The sequence below is a fragment of the Caretta caretta genome, chromosome 2 (assembly GCF_965140235.1).
Source record: "Caretta caretta isolate rCarCar2 chromosome 2, rCarCar1.hap1, whole genome shotgun sequence".
NCBI lineage: Eukaryota > Metazoa > Chordata > Testudines > Cheloniidae > Caretta > Caretta caretta.
Window position 1 is genome coordinate 141,873,616 of NC_134207.1, and position 16,045 is coordinate 141,889,660.

Sequence of the window (16,045 nt, forward strand, 5' to 3'; positions counted from 1 at the left end):
CATCTGCATTGTGTGTCCCCCTGCTAGGAGCATAGGGAAATACTCACCCTGAGAGCAACAGCTGCTGGTTAGAACAGAGGGTGGGCTGGCAGCCAGGACTCCTGGATTCTATCACCAGTTCTGGGAGGGGAGTGGCGTCTAATGGCCAGGGCGGGGGGCTGAGAGCTAGCACTCCGGAGTTCTAACTCCTACTGACCTGCTGCGCGGCTTTCACTGCCATTTCCCATCTGCGTCTGAGCTTATACATCTGCACAGCAAAGGGAACGGCAGGCTGTTGTGCGAGGCTCCCAAGGAATGGCTAAGCTGCACAACTCCTTTTGTGGGGGGCACGAGCACTCTAAACTGGGTGTGTGGGGATTAACTGGGAGTCATGGCTGCCAGGGGCTCTGACTGTCTGAGGCCAGGGAGGAGCTGATGCCCCCAACCGAGGCTGCTGCCCAGCACCAAACCATTGGATAAGCAGGCACATGTCAGGAATTGGATATGGCTTGCAGAGGCCAGGCTGTAACAGGAGCCCTCTGTTCTTTCCCTTCCTTTCATCACCAAGGAAGAGGAGATGAGCTTACAGCGTGTGGTGTCTGGTGGCCTCCCCCAAGCCACAAAGGGGCTGGCAGGATCAGACTGGGGGAACAGGGTGGGCAGGAGTCAGTGATGGGACAGGATGGCTTTCATTATCGTTATGTCACCCACATTGTTGATTGTCAAGGTTCAACCTCACTCATTGCCTCAGCAGCACTTCCCATGCCCCGCACCCAGCAGGATCCATTCAGTTCTGCAACCAGCAAGGATCCAGGGTGAGAACCTCTGGCACACAGCAAAGATTTAATCTGTACCCCAGGTCAGATAGCAAGTGAGTGGCAGAGTTGGGGATAGAACCCACAAGTCCTGACTCTCAGCCCTCCATTAGAAACCACACCATGCCCTAGCTGACTTTCTGGGGATTCCAACCTTGGCCTTTCCCTGTGCCTGCACCAATATCCCTGCTGTATCCCCTCTGCTCAGAGCTCAGACCCAGCATTTCTCTAACTGCCTTCAGCAAGCAAAGCACTGAGTGATCATCTATAACCCACACGTCCACAGCTGCAGGCAGCCTTCCCATCCCCTACCCACTACTCTCAATCCACCAGCATCTCAGCAGCTGTCCTCAGAGTTTATCTGTTAGGGACATTGCAGCCAAAGAATTCACCCCTGTATTGGGGAGCAACAGGGCTTACAGCCCATCCACTGGAGGAATGATCCCCTGGTTGGATCCAACTCCCTGTCAGGGAGCAAAGGGGCTCCCAGCTCTTCCACAGGGGGACAATTCCCTGGATGGATCGAACCTCCCTTGTCATGAAGAGTGCTGTGTCGCACAATGGACACTAGGGGACAGCAAAAAGAAAAGGAGTACTTGTGGCACCTTAGAGACTAACCAATTTATTTGAGCATAAGCTTTCGTGAGCTACAGCTCACTTCATCGGATGCATAAAGTGGAAAATACAGTGAGGAGATTTATATACACACAGACCATGCAAAAATGGATGTTTACCATACACATTGTAAGGAGAGTGATCACTTAAGATGAGCTATTACCAGCAGGAGAGTGGGGTTGGGGGAGAGAAAACCTTTTGAAGTGATAATCAACGTGGGCCATTTCCAGGAGTTAACAAGAACGTCTGAGGAACAGTGGGGGGAAGGGGGAGAGAGGAGGAATAAACAAGGGGAAATAGTTTTACTTTGTATAATGACTCAACCACTCCCAGTCTCTATTCAAGCCTAAGTTAATTGTATCCAGTTTGCAAATTAATTCCAATTCAGCAGTCTCTCGTTGGAGTCTGTTTTCGAAGTTTTTTTGTTGAAGAATAGTCACTTTTAGATCAGAAATCGAGTGACCAGAGAGATTGAAGTGTTCTCCGACTTGTTTATGATTGTTATAATTCTTGACATCTGATTTGTGTCCATTTATTCTTTTACATAGAGACTGTCCAGTTTGACCAATGTACATGGCAGAGGGGCATTGCTGGCACATGATGGCATATATCACATTGGTAGATGTGCAGGTGAACGAGCCTCTGATAGTGTGGCTGATGTGATTAGGCCCTATGATGGTGTCCCCTGAATAGATATGTGGGCACAGTTGGCAACGGGCTTTGTTGCAAGAATAGGTTCCTGGGTTAGTGGTTCTATTGTGTGGTGTGTGGTTGCTGGTGAGTATTTGCTTCAGGTTGGGGGGCTGTCTGTAGGCAAGGACTGGCCTGTCTCCCAAGATTTGTGCGAATGATGGGTCATCCTTCAGGATAGGTTGTAGATCCTTGATAATGCGTTGGAGAGGTTTAGTTGGGGGCTGAAGGTGACGGCTAGTGGCATTCTGTTATTTTCTTTGTTGGGCCTGTCCTGTAGTAGGTGACTTCTGGGTACTCTTCTGGCTCTGTCAATCTGTTTCTTCACTTCAGCAGGTGGGTATTGTAGTTGTAAGAATGCTTGATAGAGATCTAGTAGGTGTTTATCTCTGTCTGAGGGGTTGGAGCAAATGCGGTTGTATCGTAGAGCTTGGCTGTCGACAATGGATCGTGTGGTGTGGTCAGGGTGAAAGCTGGAGGCATGCAGGTAGGAATAGCGGTCAGTAGGTTTCCGGTATAGGGTGGTGTTTATGTGACAGCAGACAGTCAGGGATTAGGAGTGGGTATAACATTTAAAGTGATTTAATGCAGAGTTTTACATCTAGGGACAAAGAATGCAGGTCTCACTTGTGAGACAAGAGGCTGTATTCTGGAAAGCAGTGATTTTGAAAAGCAGAGGTGGAAACCAATTGAACATGAGCTCTCAGTATGCTGTAGCTTAGCTGTAGCTAAGAGGGCAAACATAAATCCTTGGATGTATAAGCAGGGGAGTGGGGGGGGGGGGGTAGGGAGGTGGCATTACCTCTGTGTATGGCATTAGGAAGACAGTTACAAGAGTACTATCTTTACTTCTCATGTCTACACTTCCAAACAAGTGAGATTCAAGATCTGGAAGCTCCATCTCACAGTGAGACTCAAGAAGCTCCGTCTATTTCCAAAATGAGCTGAGGGTTTGGGTTTGCAGTGACACTGGTGCTCAGCCTCAGCCAAAGGCCATGCCCCTTCCTGCCGAAGCACAAGGTGCTCCCCCTAGGGCTATCTTCTTTAGAAACAGTGTGCTCTGGACAGTGAAGGCTGGGGCCAGAACTCAGGAGGGCCAGACTTCTAATCTTGGCTTTGCCATAAGCTTGTTGGGTGGCTTTGGACAAGAGATCCTATGGCCCTTTCTGTGATGGCTGGGCTGTGACTGCTGGTGTCCTGAGCCAAGCTGTCTGACAGCAGAATGCAACCGTATGTACACTTCACTTCTGTGTTGTTCAGTGATGTTTCCTGGATGGGAGCAGTCAATTGATTAATAAAAATGCGCACAGATCCCCAAAGCTGCATGATTATTCCCCATTTAAAAATGCCCCCCAGAAAATAGCCTGTTTATTATGCACAGCCATCCTGTTGAAAATGGATTGTTCCTTCTAGGGACAGGAACACGGGGCATAGGTGACAGACCACAGCCAAGAGTCAAGTGACTGGGGGCAAATGTCCCATGGGCTGAGATTATTCCCACTGGTGAACAACAAACACTTTAGGAGAAACCAGGGGTGGGTCCTGAGCAACTCAGGAATGGAAGGAAGGGCGAATATAACAAGAAATATGGCTTGCATAGAATGACTAGCCCATCTCTGCCTCTGGCCTATGCCAGCATGTTCTGATTAGCAACAAGCTGCCTCCCTGCATTTCCCCTGTTGGACAAGTTTGTAATTACCTCCCACACTAAAGTGCAGTGCTGTGTAGGCCTACAGGGGTGCTAGCTGATTTTGGAGTGAAAGCAGCATATTATCGTGATTCAATAATTGATTTACTCACTAGAGTATGTTTTAACTTCTAGCCCTTTCTGTATTTATGGCCATGGAGCATTGTCTGCTGTGTCAACACTGGGTTCCTCTAGTAAATTCATTTTTATTGCTCAGGCAGTAATCTGGAATTTGGACACCTAAATCAGAGTGCATTCCTTCATCACAGACAAGACTGCCCCTCCTCATTATTGAATAGTTCAGAAATCAATGGAACAACCCAGTCAGGAGTATGACAACATAGGACAATTTGAAAGAAACAAGAAAAAGGCAAATGATTTTGATTGCATAGAATTAATCACTACAGCAAGACACCAATGAAACCTTCAACTACCTCTCTCAAGAAGAGTATTATTTGACCATAGATTGTAGAATAAGGAGCTGGTCATCTGGCCAGCTGGTGATTCACAAGTTCTAACACACATGTAACAACCCCCTACTAAATCTTGACAAAACCAAGGTGTTCCTCTACTCTCTGTCCAGTCAAACTAGACTCCCATAGGAGATAAGGTGATAACTAGCCCTGTGTTACTGTGCTTCAGTGCGTAGCAGCCAAGAAATACCAGATTCACAACAAATTGATGATAAATGGGGCAGACCCATCTCAGACTGGTGGTTATTCTTCCATAAGATATACCAAGCCAGTAACAAAAGTAAACTTCTGTCTCATAGCACTGGTTAACAAGAAATCCAAACTGCAGTCTCTTTAGGCATCCCAGCCCTTGTTTCATCACCTAGACGCTAGACTTTATGATGAGTGGTTATTTAAAACCAATTTCATCAAACAAAGGGTTCTTCTAATCACAAGAAATCAGCCACATAGGTCAATATATAATTCAGATCTTACCCAATAATCAAGCTGTTGCCAATCCTTTAGTATCTAATATCTAAAGGTTTATTTATAAGAAAAAGGAGGCGGGAGTTAAAATGGTCAAAGGAATCAAATACACACAACTGTTGCAGAGTTCTTATATCAGGTTTAAAGCACTGATGGAATAAACCACTGTCTTGTAAAGTCTCTGGTAACTTACAAAAGATTGGAAGGTCTACAGTCTATTGATTAGAATGCTTCTTTTAGTGTGAGTACAGAGACCAGAGCAGGAAAGAGGCAAAATGGAGATGCTTCCAAGGGTCCTTTATACTTTCTCCCATGTGGAGGGGATACTCTCAGTCTTAGTTGTTTGTGGAAAATTACAGGCACAAAATGGAGTCCAGAGTCACATGAGCAAGTCACATGCCCTTGTATACTTTGATGAGTCATAGGAGCAGCCATTACCCATATTCTGGCTAAAACATCTACAGGAAGGCTCACCAGGAAGAGATGAGCTTCCTCTATATCCATTGTGGGAGCTAAGTGTTCTTTGATAAGCCATCAACTTGAATAGTCCATTCACAATGTGCTGGCCAGACTGGATGTAAATTACATTCTGGGTGTTACCCCAGGAGAGAACACATTTGGAATATTGGTACATAGTCAGTATTCATAACTTTAGATACAAAGAGGACACATGCATAAAAACAGGATAATCATATTTGATAGATTGTAACTTATCCATAGATACCTTACATGACATGTGTTGTACAAGATTTGTTGCAATTCTATAACAGTGGCAATATTAATGATATAACTGGTCATGTTTCAATCATACAGCGTTACACCCTGCTATCGGCCTTCCCTCCAGTTATGGCCTGATTTTGTTCAGCTTGTCTGAAATAGACCTACTCATTCTGTTCAGAGCTCATGTTGCCAACTTTTAGCACTTACCTCACCACTCTCCTCAGAGGCTCCAGTGCTAGGGCAGGCAGGGGTCAAGGGGCAAGGTAGCTCCCATGTTCCCAGCTTTTCTAGGGCCAATTCAGACCCATAGCTTTGCTCTGGGTTTTGTTTCTTGAAGCACGGGCATTCTGGAACTTGTCTTCAGCAATTGCAGCTGCATGGATGAGGGGAGCAGGTGAAAGAGAACAAGCAGGCTAGAATGAGCAGGCTTTTGCTCCCTTATTTATAACTTGCAGGGTACTCACCCCTAGCTCAATCTCAATGCTCTGTGGGTTAGAATCATAGAATATCAGGGTTGGAAGGGACCTCAGGAGGTCATCTAGTCCAACCCCCTGCTCAAAGCAGGACCAATCCCCAACTAAATCATCCCACCCAGGGCTTTGTCAAGCCTGACCTTAAAAATATCTAAGGATGGAGATTCTACCACCTCCCTAGGTAACACATTCCAGTGTTTCACCACCCTCCTAGTGAAAAAGTTTTTCCTAATATCCAACCTAAACCTCCCCCACTGCAACTTGAGACCATTACTCCTTGTTCTGTCATCTGCTACCACTGAGAACAGTCTAGATCCATCCTCTTTGGAGCCCCCTTTCAAGTAGTTGAAAGCAGCTATCAAATCCCCCCTCATTCTTCTCTTCCGCAGACTAAACAATCCCAGTTCCCTCAGCCTCTCCTCATAAGTCATGTGTTCCAGTCCCCTAATCATTTTGTTGCCCTCCGCTGGACTCTTTCCAATTTTTCCACATCCTTCTTGTAGTGTGGGGCCCAAAACGGGACACAATACTCCAGATGAGGCCTCACCAATGTCGAATAGAGGGGAACGATCATGTCCCTCAATCTGCTGGCAATGCCCCTACATATACATCCCAAAATGCCATTGGCCTTCTTGGCAACAAGGGCACACTGTTGACTCATATCCAGCTTCTCGTCCACTGTAACCCCTAGGTCCTTTTCTGCAGAACTGCTGCCGAGCCATTCGGTCCCTAGTCTGTAGCGTGCATGGGATTCTTCCGTCCTAAGTGCAGGACTCTGCACTTGTCCTTGTTGAACCTCATCAGATTTCTTTTGGCCCAATCCTCTAATTTGTTTAGATCCCTCTGTATCCTATCCCTACCCTCCAGCGTATCTACCTCTCCTCCCAGTTTAGTGTCATCTGCAAACTTGCTGAGGGTGCAATCCACACCATCCTCCAGATCATTTATGAAGATATTGAACGAAACCGGCCCGAGGGTTATGCAGGTGAATTGCAAACTGTCCATAATCATCCTAGCCCCCATGGATGGTGGGAGGGAGGAGGCAGGGAGGAAGACTTGGAGTTGGAACTGTTTGCTCAGAGCAATAAGGAATGTGTGCTTGATGAGAGAGAGAGAGAGCATTTGCAAGGAGCAACTCTCTTCAGGAATGGCAGGCATCAAGTCTCTTTTCTAGCTGTTCCCTTCCTTCCAGGTTCCCATGCGATGTGGGGTGGCAGGGAGCATCTCACTGCCCTCAGTCAGAACCTTTCCATTCTGATTCTTGCCCATCGGCCTCGGGTCCATTTTCTTTATTCATCTGGGTGATTCAGACAAGTTGTCATTTAGGGTAATAATACATTTTCAGAATATTGTTGCCAGTTAATGTCTCTATTAGCACTGACAGGCTCCCATCTGAGATCAGCAAGCCAGTGGTGAGGCGATGCCCATGGACAAACCAAGAACTTGCAATGAGAGAGACCATGGCAAGATTGCTTGGTGGAGCTCAACCGCCAGCCTGCTGAGAGCTAAATGCAATCTCTTGTGCCACCGATATTTTACCAAAGTAAGAAGAATTAGAGGGATGGAAGTGGCAATGGGTGACTACTGTTTCAGCTCAGTTTATTGACAGCTCTGTATGATCTGGAGATTGGAGTTATCTGCCTGTGGCAGGGGGTAAGAGAGTTTAGAGGACAGAAGATCAACCAGCAATGTCCCTAAACCTGACCATCAGTTTCATTGCCCTTTATGAGGGAATGAAACTAGATTCTCTTCCAATTGCACATTCCATTTCCTTGTAACAGAACCTGGAAGATAAGCTGTGCTGGCTTTTTAGAGGGATAGTTGAGCCAGGGCTTTTAAAGACTCTGCACCCACCCCCACACCTAGTCTCATATAAGGCAGGTCCAAAATCAGAGCTAGATCACAGCAAGTTAGAGTCATTAGCACCTGGCCTGGTAGAAGAGTTGTTATTAAAGGAAGAGTTTGGACAGACACAGCCCTAGGTGTTTTGCTGTCCAGGAAAACATTTTTGGAGCCCCAAGTGCCTGAGAAAAATAAAACAAATAGCTGAGTGAGTGACACTCCTGCCAGATTTTGGTATGGCACCCCTGGAAGTTAGCACCTAGGGTGATTCCCTGATCGCCTGGCGCTAAGGCCATCCTTGACTTTGGGGGATATGGGGAGTACGCACATGACACCTGGCTATAGAACAATGAACATAAAGGTGGAGTTGTGACTTTTTGTTTAACAGAGCTGTCTTCCAGCCACTGATCAGCTCAGCGTTCTGGGGCTTCACTGAGGAAAAAGCACAAACCAGGGAAATAAAAGCACGACAAGCTCTCTTTTTTCCTGGCAGAGTTTTGGTGAATAAATGAGCTCATTTCCTGTAACCGTCTGCAGATGGGCAAAAATAGGGGGAGTGTTTTATCCACCAAGCTAGGATTGAGTTTGACTTTGTTGAAGGCAAGTTTTCCTGGCACAAGAAGAAAGCAGAGAAGACAAAAGGAGCAGGCCAACTATAGAAAGAAGGACAAAGAGCCATTCACACAGAGCCAGAAGGATGTCCCCTAATGTGACCAAAGCCTATACACACAGCTGAATAGAAGCCCTTGAAGAGCAGCTTCACACTTAAACTCTCATATCACCTAACCTCTTCTCTTGAAGGACCTGGAGTAATTGCTGCTGCAGAGAGTTGGAGGTGCGGGCTGTAATGTCACACTATGTTGCATGGAGTGAATGAAAAGACTTCTTCCCAGTCTTCTTCAATAATGGAACAATTCCTCACCTACCCTGCCCCACCCAGGAGGCCCACTGTCAGAGAGAGAGAGTGTGCACCTGTCTTCATATTGGCTTTTTCCCCATGTGACCGCTTCTTAAGTATGCTGTCACAACTTCGTTTCCCAGCAAGAACTCCCAGCCAACTGTTGCGGGTGAATGTTAGTTCTAGTAGCACTCACCCAGAGATCCCACACTGACAGCACAAGTGTGTGAGGCAGTGCCCTCCTGCAGGAGGCAGCCATCCCAGGATCAGTTACAAACAGAGGAAGCTCAGTGCACTGCCTGTTGCACCAGAGATGATTTGTTGAGGTAATTATAATCCAAACACTGTCAATACATTTAACTGGCTCTTTAACAGGGTGAGAAATGTTCTCTTGGCAGCAGGTGAGTTTCTGGGAACCCCTCCAAAAGCGGAAGCGCAGAAGCAGTTCCATGCAGTGAGAGACGACGTAGAGGACAGAGGATCAACACGCTGCTTTCCCACAATTTAATCACCTCCTCCTATAGGGCATTATTAAAAAGCTGGCAAAAAACCCTTGTCAGAGCTAGACTGTTAGTTTGCAACAGGGCCTGGTGTTTACTGAGACAGGGAGAGGGGGTTAATATCTTGTTGTGAAAGGGAGGATGGGCCAAGCCATGTCATAAAACTAGATATAGTGGAAAGAATCCAGGATAGGAAAATGCTGGCTCCAGCAGAAGAGCTGGAAGCAGAAGAGTGAAAGTGGGTAGCAGAAGCCTGTGAAAAAAAAGAGGAGGGGAAATGGCAGCCCAAGAAAAGCAGAAGAAAAGGCAATATGAGCTTAAAAAGCTGGAATTAGAAGGAAGAGCCCTCAGCCCCTGGGTGCTCCTCACAGGGACCGCACAACTGGGACACACTGTGCCCGAGTTACAGGGAGCGGGATTGCATTGCAGAGTATTTGACCATAATATCTTACTCCACAAAGCTGTTAATATTGGGACCAGTAGCAAAAAGGAATATGTCCCTAAGTTCCCAGCGGTAAGCTTTGAGGAGGAAGAGGTAGTTGATAGAAGGGAGAGGAGTCTTGTGCTCCCTTATCAGCAGAAAATAGTTATGAGTCTCTAAGGGAGGGGAGTGAGGATTCACCACTATTAGCTGAGACAGCTCTCAGTGCAAGCAAAAGCTAAATAAAGTTTGCCCTAGAACTAAGTGCAGACACCTCCCCGGAGAGCATGGGTGAAGCCATCCTTAGTAAGGCCATGGAGAAGCTCTTTACAGAAAAGGGAATGATTTACGGAGAGGCCTTAGTTGGGAAAAAGAAAAGTCCAGGGAGCTCTACAAACAATTGATTGTGCTCACAAAGCATTGTGTCCAGTTAATGCTACTAATTCATGACTGCCATTTTGCTGGAAATGGAGAGGACATATGCTAGGCTAAAGAAAAACTTCTATTGGCTCAATATTAAAAATTTGTGACCACTAGTGAATACTCTCCCCCCCTGCCCGAGCCTTAAAAGGTACCCACGATTCCTGAATGGAACTGCTGCACCAGAAGAATCTGAGGGAGTCCCACATCACAAGATCCCATAGTTCACTGCTTAAAGCCTCCTGTTCAAATCCTTTCTCCCCATCTAGCAGAGAGGGGGGAATTGAACCTCGGTCTCCCACAACCCAGGTACATGTTCTGACCATGGGGCTAAAAGTTTCAAGATCAACACCTGCTTCTCTGGCCTTTTTGCATGGAGCAAGTCAGGTATCTAACTCATTCCTACAAGAGATACCTGACTCCAAGTGGTGGGTTCCTGTTTGTAGATTGCTAAACAGAGATAGGTGCCTCCCTGGAGCCCAGACTTAGACATCTATCTCCCAGAGGGGGCGGGGCTTAGCATACACCTCTTTTGTTGGCATCTCCCACTGGATACCTTAGATGGTTGCCTAGTGTGCTGGCTTTGTTGATTGCAATCTTAGGGCTTGGCTACACTTACATTTTATAGCGCTCTAACTTGCTGGCTCAGGGGGGTGAAAAATCACCCCCCTGAGTGCAGCAAGTCAGAGCGCTTTAAAGTGCTAGTGTAAACAGGCTCCCAGCGCTTGGAGCTAATCCCCTCGTGAAGATGGAGCACCAGGACTGCACTCGCACTTCAAAGTGCTGCCGCGGGAGCTCTCCCGTGACAGCGCTTTGATGTTTCCAGTGTAGCCATGCCCTGTGGATATGTCTACTCATAAACCATGACAGTCGTGCAGCTTCATCGCTGCAGCAGTGCTGCTGTAGCATTTCAGTCTAGCTATTCACCACAGCGATGGCAGGGGTTCTCCCAAGTGCTGTCTACACTGGGGATTAGGTTGGCTTAACTATGTCACTCAGGGATTTGTATTCTTCACACTCCTGAACAATTTAGCTGGGTAGCAGGGGTTCTCCCAAGTGCTGTCTACACTGGGGATTAGGTTGGCTTAACTATGTCACTCAGGGATTTGTATTCTTCACACTCCTGAACAATTTAGCTGGGTTAACTTAACTTTTTTGTGCAGACCTCATCTAAGGTGCCTATCTGATCCCATTCCTTCTAAAGGGAGGCTAGGCTTGTGGATCTCAGTTCTGATTTTGTGATTTTCTTGGAACTTGAAAGTTATGCACCACGATGCTCAGCATTGTAACACCTAAGTCCCTTTGTGGGTCCCACCCACAATGAGTACAGACAAATGTTAAACTGCCTCGTCTCTTTTCACTGTCCAAGATAAATGAAATGCACAGCATCATAGAGAAGAAATTACTTTAATTTTTCACTTTAATACTGACCTGAATCTGACACCATTCCATTATTAAAACAGTATTCTAATTGTGTTTTTAAAGGGGGTGGTTTTGGAATATTACAAACTAATTTAAAAACATTACACAACTTCCAATTAATTCAAAAAATGATTAAGTTGTGTTGTGATGAAATAAAGGTAGACCTGCAACTAATGATCAGACTGGTGTTCTTCCAGGTTTAATCCTGCAGTCATTGTGCATATAAAATTCTTAATGGGAAATGCATGCAAGTAGGGGCAGGAAGGTCAGGCAACCAGGAGCAAAATGATCAAGAAAAGTTTGTCAGTACATTGCTGATAGGCACACGTGGAGTTTACATGTCCATAACCTTAACAGGGTTTGCTTGTTAGGATTATACTTGTTGGTAAAGCATGAGTAGGAACTATAACCCAATTCTGGTTGTGAAATGAACTTTTTAAAGTAGAGTTTGATTCTGGAAAGAAACAAGACAAAAGTTGTTGTAAATGTATTTCTGTTCTATAGTGTGTATGATGGGTCCACTCAGAGAGGAGTCATGGAGTTATACTGCTCCCTGCAGGTCTAATGGTAGCTCTAGTATTTTCTTTTTCATGTTCACATTGAAAAAATTGGTGCATGCATAGCACTATGTATATGTAAGGTTAAGGTTCAGATTTTAATCACTAGTCAAAGACTTCAGAATCACAGCAACATAACTGAGCATGTGGACACTCAGCATTATATAGAACTTTAAAGGTACAAAACATAGCTCCCATTGACATTAATTGCAGCCGTGGATGCTCAACACTCCTGCAAATTGTGTACTCCAGGAAAGGAGGGCACCCTTGTCTCCTGTTTCTCTCACTTTCCGCAAGTGGGTCCTGTGGGAGGGTGCTCCCCACCCACACCTCACCCCTGGCCCTCCAGAATTCCCCCTTAGTACCCTGCCCGACGAGCCTCCCTGTCTGTCCCCACCTGACCTGGCTGCATGACATTCAGCTGGTCCACCTCTGCACTGCACCCAGACAACATCTGAACGCACTCATGCTTCACACCATCCACTTTCTTGCCCTTGTGTCCCACCCTGACATAAAATGGCAGGACCTGTTGTCACCTAAGGAGGGTGAGGAACCCTGGAGGGCCCTCCAGGAATACTAGCTGGCAGTGCCTTCATGGAGCCTTGAGTACAGGCATGTACCTGCTGTGGTTCATGAACTCACCCGACAACTATCCCTTTTGCAGGAAGAGGGAGATCTCTGTATGGTGTATCAGGTTGCAGCACCTCTTCCAGGTCCTCCAGACCCTCTTGCTGAGATTCTGGCTTCACTTTTCCCTGCATCGTCTGATTTCTACAGACCCCATCTGTGGTCCCACAAAGTCACGGGACCTCCTCACAGCTTCCTCCATGGTGGCCATCTACCATATATGGAGGAGGAAGCGGGATGGGGGTGAGTACTTTGCAACTGTGGGGCCTGTTTCCATTCCCTTGCTCTAGCACATCTCCTGGCAGAGTTCCTCTGGGCAGTTCTCACTGACTCCCTAAAAGCCTTTGAGGGACAGTGGGCTCTGTCTGGGGTTCTCTTGTAGGTGTCCCCTTCTGGTTTCTTGATTTTTAAACTTTGACCTCACTCGTGTTGCTATTTTCTCCTTTGTTGTCCTCCATAATCAATCTGGACTAGTGGTTCCTCTCCCTTGGTTGAGGGGAAGAACCTTTAGTTTTGGGTAGGCCCAGACTCAGCTGTACCAGTACTTCAGATAGTATGTAACTGATTCATTCCCAGAGCAGAGTCCAGTCTGTGCACTGAATGAGGCAGTGGGTCTTGTGGAAAAATTTGTATGTGATCATGTAATTAAAGTCATACTGCACACACACTGGTAAACTTAACTGGCATTTCCTAACTTTTCCTAACATTTTCAATGCAATTTTCTAAATTAAAAAAACAAAAATAAAATTCTGTTTTATGGAACCCTATTGAGCCCGTGTGTGTTTTCAGAAGGGTTGGAACCTTTAGATTCACTGCACAGACCCCTGCCACTTGAACTAAAGGAATAATTGATAGCAGCAGTAGATTGTCATCCTCCACATATGCCAGCATTAGAAGAGGGAGAGACAGACTGTGCCTGTGGGTTTCACAGATACTTGCTTACAGCAGAGGAATGATGAGACACAGGAATCTTCAGTTCCATTCCAGGCTCTGTAGTGTAGTCCCAGCATCCTAGTCCAGCCAGCCACTCTCCCCTCCACAAAGGATCCTTTTCCAAATCTCACACCTCCCCACCAAAACCTGTGGCTCTTTCCGCTTTTGCATTCAAAGCAGTTAACTTCCTCCTCCATGGCGGCTGTGTCATCAGGGAAAGCACTGACAAGTGAGAGCCCCCAAGCAGCACACAGCTGCAACTGCAGGGAAAAAGTCCTGCTCAGCACAAATGGAAGCTTTAGGGAATTTAGCTGCCAAGCTCCCCCATCACCCCGAGAATGTGCAAACTGCAATTTTTCAAACACATATCACGTGGCCAAATTTAGGTGAATTTTCACAGGCATGGCAAAGAAAAGATTTCCACAATTTAACATGGGCAAAAATGTACTAATCTCTAACCTTGTTCTTGGAAACTGCTGAACAGTTTTGTCTGAAATTTTCCAGAGATATCCAGCCTGAGGCTGACACCTGGCTTGGAAAATTTCACTCTGAAGAGTTGAAGTTTGGCAGAGTTTAAGCAACTGAACACAGGATCTTATAATGGGAAGTATCAGCCCTGCCTATAATAGCTTTTGAGTACAGAAACACACAGTAAGTGAGGAGACAATCTCCAGACAATAATACAACATAAAAGAAACTCCACTCTAATCCTATGATTCACAACCCATTTTGCTGGAGCTCTCTCCACCCCTACCTTCCAAAGGCTGCGTAGATGGCTGAGACACTTATGTGAACTAGCTCCACTATTCTATTTTCTCTCACCTGTTAATAGTTTGGGAGGAAAGAGGATTTGAGGGCTTTAATTTCTTTTGCCATCCTCCTCCCCCCTACTCCATGGCGCATCATTCCCCAAAAACTAAACATGTTGCCCATGTATGGGAGCTGACATAAGTTCTGTAGCAAAAAAAGGGGAGCTTGAAGGTAGCTGCTCCTATATCTATCTGCTGCCCCAGAATCCGGCAGAGGCACCAAGCCAGCACTTTGCATGCAACTATGGAAACATGGTAGCAGGGCAGGGCCCATGAATGATCCCATAACTTTTGGCAGCTCTAATGCTCAGGCAGATTGTGGTGGCCCCCCACAGCACAATTACATGGTAACTATTGTAATGGATGCATGCAGTTAACACGGGTGAGTTAGGAAACTATAAACTGAATTTCCCTATTAAAGTCTCAACTAAAATTTTAGGGTATTTGATTTTTTTTTTTTTAATATAATTTGATGTTAATCTGCTTGAACTTGAGTCAACAACTCAATCCTTCCTATAGAATTGCACATTTAAAAAATCTATTTAGCAGGTAGGCACCACTGATAAGGTCTTTTAGATATAAGCTTACACCTTTTGAGATTTAACACACAAATAACTTACAGTGGAATAGTAACTTGCCAGCCATTACTCATTTAAGGTCTTCTGAGCAATTTAATTATACCATTCTCAATATACTATATAGTACTGGAGCCCTTTTGAAACAAGTATATCTTGAAATGACAGCTAAGATATTTCTGTGAAACAATAGTGGGGCTGTTTTGAGAATTTATTTTTGAAATTGCCCAGAATCCCCACTTCTCAACGTTTACACTATAAATAGCCATTACTGAAGCACAGTGTAGATTATTCTTCAGTATGTCACTTTCCATAGCAGAGAACTCCTCTGTGCAGTTGGAGCACATGGAAGTTGAAGTTCAGTTTTACTTCATTTATTAGGAATTGGTGACATGCTCAATTATTAGGAAGTAGCTTTTGAACTTTGTGGTTTAAATTTCTCAAGTGAAAGAATTTAAACTTTCCTTCTTAAACTGCAGTAAAACACTGCCCTTGGGTCTCCACTGGGTTTTATCATGTTAGTCTTTAGTTTCTCCTCTGAGGTGGTCTTTCATCATGTGTCAGCATTCAACGGTATGTCTACACAGGGATAAAAACCCATGGCTGGCCAGTCAGCTGACAGGCTCAGGCTGAAAAACTGCTATGTAGATATTTGGGCCCGGGCTGGAGCTTGAGCTCTGGGACCCTGGGAGGGTGGAGAGTTCCAGAGCTGACTCCAGCCTGAGCTCAACCATCTACACAACAACTCCTAGTTCCACAGCCCAAGTCATCTGACCTGGGCCAACCATGGCCATGCTGTGGGTCTTTTATCCCTGTCTAGCTGTATCCCAGGTGGCGACAATAGGAGGTAGCACTAATCATTATGACAATGATCACAAGTTGTCATTAAAAATGAAATACTGTTAAATAAAAGCAGCTAAAACTACTGGTTTAGAGAATAATAAAAAGTAAATGCTCACATAAGTGAAATAGAAGCTTTAACAGAGACCGGCTACAAAGACCCCTAATTCATCAAAGCACTGAAGCATATAAGTAGTTTTATTCAGCAAAGCACTTTAACATGTGCAATTTTCAGCACGAGTAGTCCCAATTACTAAAGTTAAGCACAGATTGAAGTGCTTTGC